Below are 17,733 nucleotides of genomic sequence, written 5' to 3' on the forward strand. Positions count from 1 at the left end.
ATGGTGCCCTGACCGGGACTAGAACCCTGTGTGCCGGCGCCGCTAGGAGGAGGATTAGCCTAGTGAGCTGCAGCGCCGGCCTCCTTATGTCCTTTCTCTTAAGCTTCATAGAACTAGAATCCTTGGATTTTATCTTGACACGTGATTGCTCAGAATGGATTCTGTATATGGCAACAAAATATGAAAGCAAGCATCATGTAGCAGCTTCCAGGAGCATTCTTTAAAAGATGTGGTCCTTTCCACTTTATTCTGTATCTCCTCTTACGCTGCTGGCTTGGAACGTGAATGTGATGACAGTTCAAGTTGCCTCTTTGGACTATGTTACACCCTAGAAATGGCAGAGTCTGGGTATCTCAGGGCTTCATGGAACCGAGCTTCCTTACTAGGTCTTGGTGACATACTTCCTTACTGCTTTTTATGTGAAAAAAACACAACAGCAAGGCAGCCTCCAATCTTGTTCAAGCTTTTCTGCTTCTGGTCCTTTCTACTCAAAGCAAAACTTCGTCCTAGCTCATACATTATACATATTGACTTCCCCATCTCTGTTTTGCTGAATTCACCTGACAAATCTCATTTCTCATTCTCCACACCAGCCACTCAGCAGAGGAATTAGGTCCAAGGAACCAAGCAACCCTGATGACCGGCCTCACTTTGAATTTATGGCCACAAATCTCAGGTGAGAACACAACATTACACACAATTTTTCGTTCATCGCTGTCTACAATTCCAAATATTCTCTTTTCTTCTGCAAGTATATCCAAGGGCTTCTCCCTGAAACATACGCATATGCTCAGTCAACAAACATGCCTTCAACTTCATTGAAAAATAGAAATATAAGTTCAGGGACATCCTAGTTTGCCAAGAATTGAATTTACCAGTCCATTGCTTCACTGCAGTACTGTGGGACTACTTTCATTCCCGTGAGTGAAAAAGCGAGGCTCTATCAAATATCAAGTCCCAAATGTACTCTGAATCCATCCAGCCCTCCTCACCTTCCCAAGAATTCTGCTGAAAATATTCCTCCCCTTTTCACATGATAAGTTTCTCTCTCCCCATCTTCTGCATCATCATGACATCAACAGAAACATGATTCGGTACCACCTACCAATGAAACAGAGCAGGTGATCTCTCCCTTACTCCGCATTCACCATTTTCTCAGTCCCACATATCTGCTATACTTTCCACAGGCACTTTTTCCAGAAATCATCTGTATTTGTTTTCTCCAGCTGCTCACCTCACATTCTTCATCAGTCCACACACTGTCTCCATCCACTCATGGAAATTGCTCCTTTCAGCCCAAGACCCGAAACACCTTGTCTACTGAGAACCATTCTCAAGGTTGAACTCACTTGACTTCTCAGAATTAAACTCAGTTGGCTTAACGTTCTCTCTCTTGAAACACATTTATCTCTTTCAGATTTTATGTTACTTGGGGGCACTCCTTAGCTGCCTTGTCCCCTTCTTGGGTGTGATATCTACAGAAAGATCAGCCTAGATTGTCTTTTTCTTCTCTGGTCTCACACTCAGCCTCAGCGGTCACACTAAATCACTTGACACTAAACACTTCTTTCTCTAGATTTCAATGCTATCCATAGAGTTCTGTCTCCCCAGAATTCGACCCCTGTCCATCCTTCCACCTTCTTGGCATCTCCATGTCTTGATTTCTCCCCAACTGTCTTCTCTCAATTCCAATTTAATAGGCTAGTTGATAATTTAGTGCCTTCAATCCCTCTGCTTTTCTCTTAGTCTCACTACTTAATCTTTTAGTAATCTTAACAACTCTAAAATCATACAGTAAGCTTCACACATGTCTTTAATCTCTAAAACTGTGCCTGGCTCTGAGTCACCAACATCTCACTGTCCTGTACTACAGTTTATTTTTCATCACTGTTTCTGTCTTATCTTTTTATTATTTTCCTATTTGCTCTTTCCCATATTGTTTTCCAGGATTATCAACTGTACAACAGGCAACGTGCATGTGGTTCCCCTCAGAGTCCTCCATATCCCCACCATCTTGAGACACTCTGAGGCACTTAGTAGACCCTCAGTTTTTATTGAAAGCATGGATGGCACATTGTGCATTTGCAAAATGCACTGGCTCTGTTTAAGTCTTGAATCCTGCACAGTTCCTACCATGCCTGCATTTCTGGTCTGCAAAAGGAAGGTTGTTGGGTGGTTCAAAGTGCTAAGCTAGAGGAGAGCACTGGGCTGTGGGATTGTCTGGTCTTCAGGCGAAGCACAAGAGGGAGAAAACAGCCGCTCTAAGGATCAAGGGCAGAAGATGGCGAACTGTGTACGTGTCAAATGCAGTATGTGTTACACAGTGCAGGGCTTCAGAGACTTAAATTTATTATTTTCCTCTTTTATAGTCTTTTTTCTTTATTTCACATTTAGAATTTGTCAGCATTCATTCATTCATTATTACATGCAGCACCCTTGTAAATGCACTCTTAGTTCTATCTTTAGCATCTGAAGCTTTCAAGTATGTGTTGGGCCTCTTTACTGCTGTGAACTCCCTTTTCAAAGTCAATATTCAAAGAAAAATCAGTGCCAGTTAATCAAATTGTCTTTCTTATTTAACTTGTATTTGATGTATGAAATCTTCCCAGATGAATGGTAACATTTTGTTTTATTACAGATTAGCTCCCATTACTGCTTCCAGAGAACTTTCCGGCTTCTTTCCTCAGGAACTTGCTTTTAAATAGGTCTCAGAGACTTCAAACTCAAAAACTCTTAGCAAAGGGCATGTGAAGCAGCTTCTGGTTTGCTGCCTCCAGAGTAAGAGCTCCCCTTTTATGTCTTCCAGTTCCTGAATGCGTGCATCAGCTCCCCCAATATTTCGACGCCTAAGACCCACAGAGCAGAATCATTCTGTGAGAAACAGTGGAGAAACATAAATCACTCCTGGACAAACAATGGACAGCAGCATCCTCTTTCTAGAGTATTAGTCGTGCTTTTTGGCTGCCCTTCCCTGGGTCCTATCCAGACAAAAGCTCCTAGCTCTCTTGTACTTCCACTGGCTTAACAGAAATGATTTCTGTTTGTTCCAAGTTTACTGAGGTATAATTGACAAATAAGCATTGTATGTATTCAATATATATATATATATATATATATATAGTAGGGTACTTTAAGAGAAATACATATTGCAAAATGATTATGACAATCAAGCTAAGCAACACATCCGTCACCTTGAATAGTTACTGCTGTGTGTGTATGTGTGTGTGTGATGAGACTACTTAAAATCTATTCTCTTAAGAACTTTCAAGTATGCATTAAACCGTTTTAGAATCCACATATGAGTGAGATAACACAGGGTTTGTCTTTCTGTTTCTGGCTTATTTCACTTAGCATAATGTCCTTCAGTTCCATCCAAGTTGATACGAATAGCAGGACTCCCTTCCTTTTCTAGGCCAAATAATATTCCACTTCATATATTTTATGAAGTTCCATTTTATGTATAGATATAACATCTCATTGTGTGTGTGTGTATATATATATATATATACACACACACATGCCACAACTAGAAAGTTTTTGTATCAGCAAAATGGCAAGAAAGAGTGTTCTCCAATATTTTCACAGCTTTCATATTTAAGAACTGGAATTGTTTTCACATTTTTAATGAATGGTGATGATGAAAGACATTCAACTTCATGAGATGATCCAGCATGCAAAGTTTGACAAATGCTGTGTGAAGGTCGTGCACACGTGTTGTCTAATTGAGCAGGGGAAGAGTTCCCAGGAAATGGCTGCTACAGTTGACACACTTTCCTAACTCCTTAGAAGCCAACAGCCAATGTTATCATAAGCCTTGCTGATCGACTCTCTCTGTGGCAATGAGGAAACTGGGTCTCCATGAGGGAGTCCAGAGCCACCTCCCTTCATTCCTGCAAAGAGGACAGCTCTAGGTTTCTGGGATCTTGTTCCTGTTTAGGTGGCCAGCATGCCAGGGCTGTAGATCTCTTTGCTTCTTCACTCAATTGCTATCAGTCAAGTGGCTCCCAGAATCTGTCACCAAAGATAGACGGGTCCCAAACTCTAAAACATGGATTAAGGACACACAAACCCAGCTGTGATGAAAAGGGACTTGGCTCCCTCTGCGCCCGGACCCCTTGGGCTCAAGGACAGTCAAGGTGACTTCAACAGCAATGCCAACCAAGGAAGGGAAGCTCTGGCTCAGTAGGTCCGTTATTCAGTATTTGCTTTTATTGTAGGGTCCTGTGTTTAACAACACAGGAGACTACTCTGACTGCAGAGGTACCCACTTCCTGTGGGGTGTGGCTGGGCTCCAGCTCCTACCAGAATAACAGCAGCTGCACGAGAACGGATATCTTCCAGCAAAAAATGACAACGGGATAGTTTGGGCGAAAAGGTGAAAGGCAAAGCTACATTCCGAAAGGAATTTTTGTGTGGTGAGGAAACACATTACTAAGCCATCTTTTCCACACAGATCTACTGAAGGCTACATACCTGGCTTTATGGCAGATATTTGGAGGTATGGGATGGCGAAGGCTACACCTTCAGGGTGATGGGGCCAACGATAGCCCTGGAATGGAGCTGAAAGCATTCATTGCTCAGGTTGCTGTGGGTGGAATTTGCCCAAATAGCCATCTAACTGCCATAAGGTACACAGGTGCAGGTGCAGAAAAGACCTGGGGGGACTGGGAGGGCCAAGCTCAACATTATAGTGCCCAGGACCCAGAACGTGGGATGCAGGAAAGAGACAGGGATGGGCACGGAGCTCTCTTCCCTACAGATCTTACAGAAGGCTCCACCCTGAAGGAGTTAACACAGAAGATGAGGCTGCTGAAGTCAGAGAGTTTGACCTCAGAAACTAAAACTGAATGGAGCGTGGTGGAGTCAGCTAATTTTGGAACTTGCAGACTCACCTGTTACATTACTTGCCCTGCAGCAGGAATACTCTTGGGAAATGCAATGAGCAGCGTTTAGCCAACAGCTCTGCTACTTTGTCAGTCCTGTGATTGGAGAGATAACTATTAGTGCCCCGAACCTGAGACCCATCACACATAAAACAGGTAATAGCAGAGCCCCTGCACGGGATGCAAGTCAGAAATAAATGAAGTAACATGTGGGATGCAGGGAACAGAGGAAATCTTCAACAAATAATTGTACTACATATTCCAAAAAATTACATATATATAATATAATATATATGTTAATATATTACATATAAAATAAATAATATATTACAGAAATATATATATATATGCCTATGAGTATGATAAGAAGAAAATTTGTTGGGAAGGTGACTACTGAATTATCCTACAGGGGAATTAGATGCCACTTGATCTTAGCCAAAAGGCCGAGAAACAATGGAATTAGACTCAACTATGATAATTAGGCAGTGTATCTGTCTTTATGACTATTTTGTTCAACACTGATACTTGACCATTATATAAAAGCAATTATCTCTATCACATTTTTCTTCATTTAGACTGCCTTAATATGTGAGCCCATGTAAGTCATATTCTAGCTATGGTACTGTGATATCCAGGGTGGTGGGAAGGTGTCTTCCATTTGAGCTGTGATAATAAACACAGTGGCTTAAACAATGCACTCTTACTTTTCACAGTTCTGACGCTGGAAGTTCAAAATGCTTATACCAGTAGATCTGAGGTCTGATGAGGGCTTACTTCCTGGTTCATTACATCACCTGTTCTAGTGACTTCATAAAGTATAAGAGGCAAGGGATCTCTCTGGGGCCTTTTATAAACACTAATCCCAACTGAAAGAATTGTACCCTCATGAGCTAATAATCTCCCAAAGGACCCACCTCTTACCACCTCTATCTTGTGGGTTAAAATATCAATACATGCATTTCAGGAGGATACAAACATTCAGCCTACGGCAGGTGGTATGCAGAATAAGATTCCTGAATTCAGTATAATAAATACCTCTATTGTCAATCATTCACCACAGCAATAACTGAAGTGATTTCTTTTTCAAAATTTATATTTATTGATTTATTTGTTTTTATTTCAAAGGCAAAGAATGAGAAAGAGAGAGAGAGAGAGAGAGAGAGAGAATCTTCCATCTACCAGTTCATTTCTCAAATGCCCACAACAGCCAGCGTTGGACGAGGCCAAAGTCAGGGCCCCAGAGCTCCATCTAGGTAGTCTACGTGGGCGGCAGGGACCCAGCTATTTCAGACATCACTGGAACCTCCCAGGGTGCTCGTTAGCAGGGAAGTACATGATGATCCAAGAAGTTGTGTCCCTGCCACTCATGTGGAAGACCCGGATGGAGTTCCGTGCTTCTGGCTTTGGCCCCACCAGCCCTAGCTATAGCAGACAACTAGAGGGTGAACTAGCAGAGGCAAGGTCATTCTCTCTCTCCTTTTCAAATAATAAATAATTTTTTAAAAATCAGGGCCTGGATTCAAGCTGAGGTACTCCAGTATGGGAGGGGATGTGTGTATTACATGTGATATGTTAACCGCTGTCCCAAAGGCCCCAGCATTCTTTCTTTTGATATTTGGATGCCTTTTTACTTTGGCTCTGATGTTCTTGAGAGTATCCAAGGAAATCAACCATACAAGAAGTCCTGGATTTCATCCTACATCATAAGAAGTACTTTTTAAAGTTTTCTTTCTGGTAATTAAGGTATCCCAAAGCAAATTACTTTCTCTGATTTTTCTAGCAGCCCAAACTCTTTCATCTCTTAACACAAAACAAAACTGCTAGTTCTCATCTCGGCATAATTGCTACCTGGAAGTAATAGGATACCATCTCCAGGGCTCAGTAGAATCACTAGGGTAGCATGAACTCTCCCTGAGAACAGAGAGTCCCATATGTGCAAGAAACATGGCAGCATTTGGCACCAACACCACCCTAAGGCAGAGGGTCTCCTCATCTTGCACCTTGCTCAACTGCTCAACATTCATTCCTCCCTCAGCACCTGCAGAGATACCCACCAGGAGTTCATGCCTTGGTCTCTGTGGCCCTGTGCCTCATAGTCATGGCCTGACTTGGTCCCCTGTGAACATGCACAAATTATTCAGCTGTACAGGTCTTTTTGATAGCATTGACTGTTTTGCATCCATTGTTAGCTCTCAACATTGGCAATTTTAGCCTACAAATATGTGATGTGGGTCTAATAAGCACATTTTATTCACCAAGTATCTTGAGTATATTTATGTACTCCGGTGCTAAGAATACAGCTAAGAAACTGTAGAAAACATCCAGGCTCTTATAAAATTGAACTCTAATTCCATTTACATTCTACTCAGTACAGAAGTAGATAAAGAAGCAAGGGGGTAATTGTAGATTCATTGTGAAGAAAAACCACACAACTGTGTGACAGATGATGATACAAGGACATAGGTTTGGGGGACAGCGGTTATGTTTTGCATATTTTTGGAGGTTTTGGGAGAGTTTGCTTTCACAACATTTAATTGGGAAGCAAACGTTTGGAGCAGCAGTGAAGGCAGCACTTGGGATGCCTGTATCCCATATCACAACAGCCAGGTTCAAATCCTGCTCCGCTTCCAATTCCAGCTTCCTGCTAGTGTGCACCCTCCAAGGCAGCAGATGATGGCTCAAGTACCCGGGTCCCTGCCACCCCGGTAAGGCTCCTAGATTCAGCCTGGTGTAGCCCCTTACCATTTAGGAAGTGAACCAGCAGACTGAAAATTAATCTCATTCTTGCCGGCGCCGTGGCTCAATAGGCTAATCCTCCACCTAGCGGCACCGGCACACCGGGTTCTAGTCCCGGTCGGGGCACCGGATTCTGTCCCGGTTGCCCCTCTTCCAGGCCAGCTCTCTGCTGTGGTCAGGGAGTGCAGTGGAGGATGGTCCAAGTGCTTGGGCCCTGCACCCCATGGGAGACCAGGAGAAGCACCTGGCTCCTGCCTTCGGATCAGCGCGGTGCGCCGGCCGAAGCGCGCTGGCCTCAGCGGCCATTAGAGGGTGAACCAATGGCAAAAGGAAGACCTTTCTCTCTGTCTCTCTCTCTCACTGTCCACTCTGCTTGCCTGTCCAAAAAAAAAAAAAAAAAAAAAAAGTACCTAATCTCATTCTTTTTAAAAAATTTTAAAGTTTTTATTTTTTAATGTTAATTTTAATAGACTCAATTGATTTGTAGATACAATTCTAAGACCCTAACAATTGTCCCTCCCTTCTCCCTCCCACCCTCCTTCCTTCCCCTTTCTTTTTTTTTAGTTTTTGAGATAACTTATTTTAAAATTAAATTACAGTAAAAAGGTATAATACTTCACTGAATAAGCAAAAAGACCCTAGTTTAGTGGGAATAAAAACAGCTATTAACAATAATTGAATGGAAAAAATACCATTTCACCCATTAGCAGTGAATTTTAAAATAGTCACAGATCATTAAAACTATAGTAGTATAATATTCTTAACCATTTGTTTCACAAAGGTTTAAAATAAAGTTTAACAAAGCTATATTTGCAGCTATACTATTATATCCAGACATTTCTTTTTCTCTCTTTTTTGTTTGGTTTTTAAGTTTTAACTCACACATATAAGGGAGAACATGTGATATTTATACTCGCACATATAAGGGAGAACATGTGATATTTATACTCGCACATATAAGGAGAACATGTGATATTCATACTCGCACATACAAGGGGGAACATGTGATATTTATACTCGCACATATAAGGGAGAATATGTGATATTTATACTCGCACATATAAGGGAGAACATGTGATATTCATACTCGCACATATGAGGGAGAACATGTGATATTTGACTTTCTGGATCTGGCTTATTTCACTCAACAGGATGTTCTACAGTTGTGTCAGTTTTGCTGCAAATGGTAGACTGTCTTTCTTTTTCATAGCTGAATAATATTCCTTTGTGAAAATATAACATGGTTTCTTTATCTAGTCATCTGATCATGGACACCTTGGTTGGTTCCAAATTTTAGCTATTGTGAACAGTGCTGCTATAAACGTGGTGGCACAGGTATCTCTTTGATACATTGCATTCCAGACTTTTGGCTATAGACCTAGTAGTGGGATTGCTGGATCACACGGCAAGTGTATTTCTTGTTTTCTAAGAAATCTCCACACTGCTCTTCCACAGTGGCTGCACTAATTTACATTCCCACCCACAGTGTTTAAGTGTTCCTCATTCTCCACATCCTGGCCAGCATTTGCTACTCCCTGTGTTTTGAATTTTAGCAATCTGACAGAGGTGAGGTGATACCTCATTGTGGTTTTGACTTGCATTTCCTTGATGATTATTGATATTGAATATGTTTACATATATTTGTTGCCATTTGTATTTCTTCTTTTGAGAGCTTCTGTTGAAGTCCTTTACCCATTCCTCAACTGGACTAGTTGGTGTTTTGTTGTTGCTGAGTTTTTTTAAGTTGGTGATATATTGGAGATATTAATCTTTTACATTGGTGATTTGTAAATATTTTTCCCATTCTACTGGATGTTTCTTCACTCTATTGATAATTTCCTTTTCTGTGAAAAGCTTCTGAGTTGTACATAGTGTCATTTGTTTAGTTTTGCTTTTGTTGCCTGTGTTCTAGGGATCTTATCTAAGAATCACTCCCCACACCAATGTCTTAGAGTGTTTCACCTGTGTTTTCTTCCAGCAACTTCAGTCTTAGGTCTTATATTTAGATCTTTGATCCATCTTGAGTTTATTTTTGTGTATAGTAAGAGGTATGGATCGAATTTAATTCTTCTACATGTGTACCTTCAGTTTTGCCAGAATCATTTGTTGAAAATATTATCCTTATTCCATTGTATGCTCTGGACACTTCTGTCAAAAATCAGTTGGCTATATTTCCATAGATTAATTAATTAATTTCTGGGCTTTCTATCCTGTTCCATTGATTTATGTGTCAGTTTTTATGCCAGGACCAAGCTGTTTTAATTACTATAACTTTGAAGTATGCTTTGAAATCAGGTATTGTGATGTATCTGGCTTGGTTATTCTTGCCCAGGGGGTGAGCAACTGATGATGGAATACTTTGGGAGATGTTTCTTGGAGCAAGTACAATCTGAAATGAGATATGAGCAGAGAGAAGGAGCCAGCCACATATGAGATAAGAAAGGATTTTCCCAGCAGAGGGAAACAGTAGAAGTTCTGAGTTGAGAAGTAACTTGAAACATTGCAGGAACAAAAAGAGTATTGGTATCTCTTGGGTCTGATAGCTTGACTGAGAAGTAGAGGGAGGAGATAATATTTAGGCAGAGGCAATGGCATCTACTGGTTCTTGATGCGCACAGTGAGAAATCTGAATTTTATTCCAAGGAAATGAGTTATATTATGTAATAAAAGAGAGATATGATCTCCTTTAGATTTTACAAATAACACACAGGACACAGAGAATATTGATGTGGCTGGATATGTTTAAATTGATTTTTAAAAGAATATGTAGGTCTCCTATGTACTTATAACAGTGCATATGAACACATCACCAAAATTTAATAACTTCAAAATAACTCAAAAAAAAAAAAAAACCCTCAAAATTCCAAGGCTCCCTCCCCGTCCCAGTTGGGGAATAAGTTCTGGAAGAGCCACTGTGTGACAATAAGGCAGCCACTTCGAATTGGGTATGGCACTACTGAGCAGCAATGGCAAGGGAAATACATAAAATGCTAAATGCATCTGATGGGATTTCAGTAATCAAATATCATCGTTTGTACAGCCCTGCATTACAGAAGGGATACTTGATAGCTAGCCCGTTGCCCCTCCTGTTCCTGCAAGAGTTTTGTTCTTAGAGTAAATTTACATCCAGCCCCCTGGGGCCAGGTCCAGGCTTGTGTTTCACTTTTCATTATAAGCCATGTTTACCAAAGGTTTACAACTTGGCTGTAAGAAACCATTGGCACTGAAATTGGAAACTTGGCATGAACAGTTTGGCATAAACATTGCCCGGAAGCAGTTTTTCTATCTAAATCTGAGAAAAACAGGCTAGGTCATTTTCAAGTTATTTGTGTTATTCATGCATAAATAAAATGAAGTCTGACAGCTTCAAGCAGTTGTTTGCTTTTGCACTCCTCAAAAATAGAACTGATCCAAGAAAAGTAACATTTGGTAAACAAATACTCCATGACAAACTGAAAAAAAATGAAGAAAAAAAGGAAGAGTGGAGTATCTTATTAAATAGAAAGGGAAAATGGAAGTATGTAACCAGTCACTTCATTTCAGAAAATAGGAATCAGGAAAGGTATTATTAGATGATTATACAAATTCCAGAGGAAAATTTAGAGAATCCCATGCATTCTGAATTAAAAGTGTGTAAACATGTGAAAGATACACTTTCACATGAAATATTCTCTTAAAAACTCTGAGGTACACTTAACCAAACACACCAAGTAAGTAAATATACTATGTTAGGGCAAAAAAATAAACAAATTATTGTTAAAGATATGTTCTATGAGGAATGGGCTGGGGGAGAGAGAGAGAGAGAGAGGAGAGAGGAGAGAGGAGAGAGGAGGGGAGAGCAGGGGAGAAGAGGGGAGAGGAGAGGAGAGGGGAGGGGAGGGGAGGGGAGGGGAGGGGAGGGGAGGGGAGGAGAGAGAAGAAAATCTGTGTCCTGAAATGAGTTTGGAAATTCAATTTGTGGGCTTTGAATTCCAACAGCCAGTAGCAGCTCTCTAAAGAGGGAAAGTGATGGTGTTGACTGCTCCCCCAAAGAACGCCTTTCTGGCAAATTTAAAAGTCAGTCTTGACGTCAAGTGACTCTTGACAACCCTCCTCATTGAGTCCTGTGAAGCGTGGGCAGAATGGACTTTCACTCTCGCAGCCCTATCGGGATGACTCAAGAGACGGGTTAGGGAGAAATAAAACCAAGCCAATGCAAACAGAAAGTAAAAATAAGTCAGAGAGGAAAGAATGTAGGATGTAGCACAATGCGGCAAGTCCGATAGGCTTGTATTCTAAAAACAAGCGCTGTTTATGGAAGGAATCATTTTCCTAGGCTTGTTGTTCAGTTGATGCTTTCAAATAGACTTCTAGCTGCTGTTTTTTTCTCCAATAAGATGCAGCTAGATTCATATGGTTGTTCTTGGCAAAAGTACTCTAGTCCTCTATTTATAAAGTATGTTTCGCCAGACTGGATGCAGATTAATAGAATTCTATCGTTTGACAAGTGGAAGAATTTTCCACCTGAGGATTCTATCGAATGACACCCTTTGGTCGTTATTGGTCCCAAAGGATCAGCTTGGTTCAATCCCAGGTAGCAATTCACGTTAAAAAGAGTCCCCTGACACAGTTCAAAGCGAGTGGCTCTCTGGAACAATCCATGTCACTTTCTTCAGGAACGGAGAGCCCTGGCATTTGCAGCTGCAGAGAGAGTCTGACATCATTTGTTTACCCTAATATCAAGATTGTTCCCATAGCGATGTCATGGCATTTAGAATTCCAGTTTATTGCGTGATTTATAGATAAGTTTTTACATCAGAGAGAGATCATCCTCCACATTGAGAAATATTAATAAACATACAGAGTAATTTAATTGAGATGATTCTTTGCATAAGCAGAAGTAAAAGATCTAGGGAGCATTATTTGTAACTCATAAGCCAAATATAGCCTAGAATTGATTCTGTTATATTCATAAGTATTTATAACAAGTAGTGTAGACAGAGAGAACAGTCTTCTGTTTGTTGTTTTTAATAGACTGGGGGAAAATGTTTGCAGGGTAAAATAAAATTTATGCCATTGAGTATACACACATGAGTTATTTTGAAATACTATATGCTGGTCCCCTATCTATTTGGCATGTTCCCAATGAAAAAGGACTATTTGGAGACCATGATTAGAAAAAGTGGAAAACTTCAGAAGCAACTACTTACAGACTTTGGGTTTTGTGGGGGCTAATAGAGCAGTCCAATGGGGAGGGCGGCCCTGAGGCGGAAGCACAGCTTATAAAATTATTCCAACTTCTAGTACACAACCTTATTATACAACTGGGGAAGAGTACTATACTTGTGTTTGTCATTTCGACTCAGAGAAAAACAGAAAGGGCTGAAGCATGACATCTGTGAAAACAGCATGTACAACTTCAGCTCGTTCTACTTCCCACCGAAGGTGTGGCGCCGACGGTCCTTTGCCACCTTGTCGTTGTGCAACTGTGCATCGTTTGTGCTGAAATCCAGAGTATGGGAACCACAGATTTGACAGAAAATTGGGCTGGCCCAGTGATCCATGTTCCAAAGGGACTCGGTGGATCATTTCTTATTTCTTTAGTGCTACATAGTACCTCGTGGGAAATGAAAGAGAAAGCTAACCGTTGTGTTAATTCTTGGAACTGTGAAGAGAACGCGGAGGAGAAGTGGGACAGTGGAAGTTGCTTAGGTTTCAGAATTAGAAAACTCTGGGTTCATTTTCAGCCTTTGTACTTACAAGATTTGTGATCTGGGGCAACTGACTTAACCCATCAGACCCCGCAAGAAGCTCCACCAAAAAATAAGGCCACCCTGTCTACCTCTGCACATGTCATGCAATGCCTGGAGCCTAGAAGAAATTAGCCATGATTCTCTTTTCTCTTTCAGCACATGTATAATTATACTCCTTCAGCAAAATCAGCAGCCTCTACCTCTAAATTTATCCTGACTCTGCCCTGCACTGTTCACGTCTTCTTCCCAGTCACAGTCATAGTTTTCCTGATCTATGTTCACCCACTCCTAAGTATTCTCCCTGCTTCCTGTCTTCCCTACCATCCACTCTGCACATCATCCGCGTGATCCTACAGAAGCAACCTATCACTTTACTCTCTGCTTACGGCCTTGCAATGGCTTTATAACATTCTTTAAATAGGAGTTAGCAAATGCCTAAGTCACACCTGACCCCCACCTGGTTCTGACCTCTTGTCACATCCTCTCTGCTCTTTCCCCTCCACCCATTCTGTCTCCATCCTCACCCCAAGATTATCATTCATACATATTCCCCTGTCTGGAGCACTTGCCACAAAACTTCCATTGCTTTACACTTTCTGATCTTCCTCATTGTGTAAAATCTCTCCTCTTTGGAAATTTCCTGGTTCTGAAAAGTGAAAAAGCCTTCCCAATCCCTCATTCATTTCCTTTCTAGCGTTCATCTGAGTTCTGTTGTTCTGCATGTCTGTCTGTTTGTCCATTCCCCCAGAATGAAAGTGCAGGAACGCTACACAATCTTAGAGGGCAGAGCCTCCTGGAGGTGTGTGGAGCCTGAGCCACACAGGCAGATGGAACTGCCTGAATCCTTGTACCTGGTGCAGTTCTGGGTGCCAAGGAGTTGCTGAATGACTACTGTGTAACTGAACTTGTTATTATAGAAATCACATTTTTCTGCTATAAATTTATAATATCCTGTTTAAAATAGAATAAAGAGAATCAGAAGAAGTGAAGCAGTAGAATCTTGAGTTCAGCAGTGGCTCCCACACATGCTGTAGATCGCTGCACCACAAGCTATCCACAGGAAAAAAAAAGTGATGGTGATTTGTGAATAGTTTTGGCCGAGGCTCCTGCTGGATCGTATTTTCACAGGTTTATAAATTACTTTATTACTTGTGTGTAAGAACTTTAATGATGTGAAGAGGTCAGTTACAGTTTCAGTGCTACTTTATTGCGTTTTAAGGGACAATTATGTGTTACAGTAGATTTTGCAAAGTTGGGTATTTTCAAAGGTCATGGGCTATATGTCTCACAGATGCAAAGGCACATTATGTTTTACTAGCTGTCTGAGGAATTACCCACTTTTGATTTAATCCCCAAACTTCCTAACCAGTCTGCTTCACGTTCTCTTATTGTGTATGTGGTCAGTGGGCCATTTTTGGAGATGAATATTAAAGTAGTATTGTCTAAGCTACCAAATATTCTGCAATTTTGGCACAAGCCAGGGATAGGAGTGGTTAGCAGGAGTGGGTCATGCATGGGTTGCAGGAATGACCTTGTGAGATAACTCCTTTTCCATGTCTCACAATAGATGAGAAAAAGATGTGCTCTGAGCTAGCACCAATTTTCAAGGGGTTCAGGCTGCTCAATGTAGATTGCTTTGAGCACTGACAAAAGGGTCAACTCCAACTTTGAGTGTCTACTATGAACCATGTACTGGTCACCTTGCTAAGTTCTTAAAATTTATACACACTGGTCCACCCGATAATCTATGAGGGCACTATTTTCTTTTAATGGATAAGAAATCACCAACACAGAGCATGAGACGAAGATAAAGAGTGGCAATAATCAGACTGAATACCAGGCCTGTAATTAGAGAGAGTCAGCAAATAGTGGTATCTCCCCAGAGCCCCAAATAACAAATCCAAACAGCAGATTTCACAGAACCACAGCACTGGCCCCAGCTTAGTCCTCCAGGAAGCTTAAAACACCACACATGTCCCAGGGTTGGCGGCAAGCACAACCGGAGCCTTCTCTGACCTGACACAAAATTTACTATGCGCTTGGTACATGTGCACAAAGAAAGGCCAAGGACGATCCGTATTCCTCCTCTCTCACTGAGAGTCAGAACAAAGAAGAATGGAGAAGGTGAGCAGTATAACCAAGTGCTCTGTTGCGGAGGCGTCTACAGAACTGAACCCAGCACCTTCCCTGTCTCAGCTCTAACACACAGCCCAGCTCCTCCGAGCCTTCTAGGTGTCATGATCTTGCCTCAGTTCCCTTCAGTCTGTTCCTTTGAGCTCTAATGCCTCTCTCCTCCTGTTAGAAACACTGAAATACTACTCCATCTTCAAGGCTCAAGCCAATGCTACAGTGGTGGGGGCGGGGAGTGCTTCCTGAACCCACCCTGGAATGAAGGACTTCCTTTAGTCTCTAAGGCATTCTGCTGTCCGTTTTATGACAACACAACACTTACTTTTATTCTTATCTCTTCTTACCCACCCTTGCTGCTCCCAGGCCCTTTTTGCATATGGGATTAGGAAAGGCAAGTCTACTCATTGAGCCTAGTCCTTGTAGCTGTCAAATGATCTCCCCAACCACAGTGCTCTTCATTCTTTGAACGTTTTCCCCACAATCACTTCCTCCCGCACACCGGATACTGTTCGTTGTTTACACTTTTCTTTCTGCTCAATTGTAAATCCACCGAGCACAACAGCAGAACTTACTCATTCCATTCCTTAGGGTATCTAGCCTGATGTTTAGTTCATAATTGTGTTCAACAAAAAATTAGCTAAGAACATAAGAAATGAGGTGTGGGAAAAGCTCATTCTCTCCAGGACTAAGGAAATATGTATTTCCTGCCCCCAAGAAGGGAGTATGCTTGGGAAACTATTTCAACACCAATCAAACTGTAATTCAGAGTTAATGCAGCTCTTCCTAGATAGATCAAATCAAATCATATCAAAAAGTCTTTTTGTTTCAAAAAAAAATCTAGCAAAGCATAGTTGTTACCAATGTTCTGAAACCTGAGGCAAAGCCCCATAAGAGAATATCTATACAAACCCGAAGTCTGAAAAGTATCTTGTGTTGTTCATCCTTCCTTTCCATTCCCTTCTCATCCCAGCGCCCTCCCACCCAGCGGCCTGACATACTACCAAGCAATCTGGGAACCCTGAAGTCACTTGAAAGGAAGCAGGATTTCCACATTTGTGTAGGAATCTACAGACCATGAAAATCCCTTTATTTTGACAGAGAGGAAGGCATTTGCCATATTTGCATGGCAAAATTGCTATTCTTTTTTTCTATTTAGATTAAATTTTGAGACACCCCATGTCTTCTCTTTGTGTTATCCTGAGCACCACCGAATAGAAAGAGTATGGTCAATAGGTGAGAAACTTATATTCCTGTATTTAGAACATCATTGAGATATATTTTCCAAGATATGTATAGAATCTTGCTACAGCCAAGTTTACACTCTGTCATGAGGATATTTAATTATTAAAATATATTAATACTTAGTAATCCTCCCTTTTGTTGCTGTGCACTCCAATACTTTCTCTTAGGCTTTTCCTACATGGTAAGTAGTTGTTGAGCCTGAAATGAGTTTTCTATGTATTTATCTATATATTTCCATTTGTTCCACTATAAACTCACTTTTAAAAGAATAAAGAAATCAGTGCTAAAGTAAGACAGAACTTTCTCTGTTGAAGTGCAAATAAGTGGGTAATGGGAACCCAAGACCCAAATATACTTTATGAACTATTATGTGCATAAATAAGAATGCTTGGGCATAAAGTGCAACAGCCAAGTGCTGAGTCATCTACATAAGAATGATCTCTTGAAGTCAAGTATTGCTAACCTTAATATATGATATTGTGTGTACCATAACTGTGCATACACACACAGAGGTATGCATTAACTTTTCTAGAAAGATAACCAAGAAAAAGAAAATAGCTGTTACCTTTTGAAGGGTTGCTTAATAAAGAGAATACCTTATTTTATTTTACACTGATCTATTCTGTTAGATGTTCTATATGAAGGCTACTTATTTTTAAGTATTAGCCTTGTCAGTGGAAGTTTTCTTGGTGCAATGAATATTTTATTTTATCTCCAAGTTTCACATATTTGGTGATGGGACAGGACCACTTTCCTTCCATCCAACAAATCTCTCTATTAAAAATAACTAAAACAAATTGCTTTCAAGTAAGTAAGGTAGCACCTATTTGGGGCTTTGATTAGTATAATACATAATTGTAGAGAATTTACTCTGTTCCAGCACATTCTCTGTATTTCAGAAAGTTTAAACCACATTTCAACTCCTTCCTTAGACTTTCTAGATTGGCATCACTGTTATTCCCACTGACTTGCAAAACCTTATGCTATGTGAAGGAGAGAGTTCACTCTTG

At 40.8% G+C, this 17,733-nt stretch overlaps 1 long non-coding RNA gene across 3 annotated transcripts in view; it reads right to left on the bottom strand.

Moving 5' to 3' along the window:
* LOC149122752 (uncharacterized) overlaps positions 1-17,733 on the bottom strand; it is a 53,111-nt gene that overhangs the window by 4,478 nt on the left and 30,900 nt on the right. For 2 of the 3 annotated variants that reach the window (XR_016219386.1, XR_016219388.1), the window contains one exon: positions 4,893-4,979. This is a non-coding gene — a long non-coding RNA (uncharacterized LOC149122752). Of the gene's footprint in view, positions 1-2,638; positions 2,872-4,892; positions 4,980-17,733 lie in introns of those variants that run through there. The other variant, XR_016219387.1, reaches the window with a different exon arrangement.

The sequence above is a fragment of the Oryctolagus cuniculus genome, chromosome 13 (assembly GCF_051225735.1).
Source record: "Oryctolagus cuniculus isolate XC-2025 breed Fujian yellow rabbit chromosome 13, ASM5122573v1, whole genome shotgun sequence".
Classification (NCBI taxonomy): Eukaryota; Metazoa; Chordata; class Mammalia; order Lagomorpha; family Leporidae; genus Oryctolagus; species Oryctolagus cuniculus.